The 1,548-nt window shown below is 37.2% G+C and overlaps 1 long non-coding RNA gene across 1 annotated transcript; it reads right to left on the bottom strand.

Annotated features, from left to right (window-relative positions):
- Positions 1 to 130: 130 nt before the first annotated feature.
- LOC129723650 (uncharacterized) lies at positions 131 to 1,219 on the bottom strand. Its single transcript, XR_008727783.1, has 3 exons — positions 573 to 1,219; positions 412 to 512; positions 131 to 354 (listed from the first exon to the last, which is right to left on the bottom strand). It is a non-coding gene; the product is annotated as an uncharacterized LOC129723650 (long non-coding RNA).
- Positions 1,220 to 1,548: the final 329 nt, after the last annotated feature.

Raw genomic sequence — 1,548 nt, 5'->3', positions numbered from 1 at the left:
GGTTATTTTCATCGAAAATCCATGTCTGCAATTTTGACCACAATTGAAGCCCTTTGGATGACCAACACTCTTGGGAGATAAACCGAAGTGCTTCACGCCAGAACCGTAACTAGATATATATAATAATCGATTATGAAAATATTTAAAAAAAATTATTATTAAATCTTAATCTTAATATTAATAAACATTATTAAATAAAATAAAATAAAATTATCCGTCATTTGTATTTTTGGTCAACACCAAACGGAACCAGCTCTCAAAACTGTCCTTTGTAGCTTGTAGTGGTTCATTGACCCAATTGTGAAAATTTGAGGCATCCGAAGAAATTGGTTGCTTTGTTGTATTCTTGGTCTTCTACAAAAATAACAACATGAAATAGTTATACTAACAATGTAATAAACAGTAAAATACCTTATTTGCTGGTAATTTCAAAAGCGTTGGAAACTGCCTAATTTACCCAGCAAAGTTATCTCCTGTATCTCCAGTAGCCAGTAGCTCCTGATCGATTATTTCTACAATATCAATAGATTTAAATATTATTATTTTCAAACACTATTAATTGAACTAATTACCTAGTACACAAATCGGCATCCAAGAGCAATAATAAATTAATAATCCTGTATCATGTTACCCAGTCAACTATCTGCGCCAATCAAATCTGCTTGCTGGTTGACGCTTTGCTGTTGCCGGGAAGACGATCCAAATATTCGGCAGATTTTTGTAGTACCTTGATGGTAGCGACTTATTCCTTTTTTCTATCACCATTCTCCCAGAACTAACGGCAAACCTCAATCAGTTTCTAGCGGCTTTTTTTTTTCACGCGAAACAACCAAAACATTCTCGGCGACGGCGATTTGTATCAACTGGAGGTTTTTGAGAATGGATTTTCACAAATGTTCTTTAGAATTTACTTACACTTCACAAATCAATAAAAACTATTCGGTTTATTAATTTTTTTTTCAAAAAACTAACACCAAACGGCAGAAAAACAAGAAAAAACTACCGGCGCCGGCGATTCGTACAGCGATTCGCAACTTTTGACTGACGTTTGCGAACGAGAGCAAAAAGAATACGGATACGCATTCGTACGTAAACAAGAATGGCACGTTCGTACGAAAGCAACGATGTTCGAAAGCTCGAATTGGTTAGAACGAATCGGATTCGTATGCGTTCGTATGGCATTCGTACGCCACTGCTGCTTTCGTACGAAAGCGATACGGCCGTAAACAAGAATAAGGGTGTATATCTATTTATATATCAGACATCGAAACTACATTGCGCAGTGACTTTTGTCGCTGGAAATCACACCCATTACAACGTAAAGCTCCGAGAAAATCATTCTTCCACTTTAAACCCAATTGTGGAATCTTATCAAACGTAATGCTCCCATTCAAGCTCATCTTCATAATAGAGTTGTTTGTCCGTGAGCATCAGCCGGATTATGGCAAGATAATGCAATACAAATGAGGCGATCTTCTGCTGCGACTCCAGCTGCTGCAAGCCAAGAACAACAACAACAATAGTAACGACGGCTGCACCGCATCTCGT

The sequence above is a fragment of the Wyeomyia smithii genome, chromosome 2 (genome assembly GCF_029784165.1).
Source record: "Wyeomyia smithii strain HCP4-BCI-WySm-NY-G18 chromosome 2, ASM2978416v1, whole genome shotgun sequence".
NCBI lineage: Eukaryota > Metazoa > Arthropoda > Insecta > Diptera > Culicidae > Wyeomyia > Wyeomyia smithii.
The sequence above is the reverse complement of the archived record's forward strand: the minus strand, read 5'-3'. Positions and strand labels throughout refer to the sequence as shown.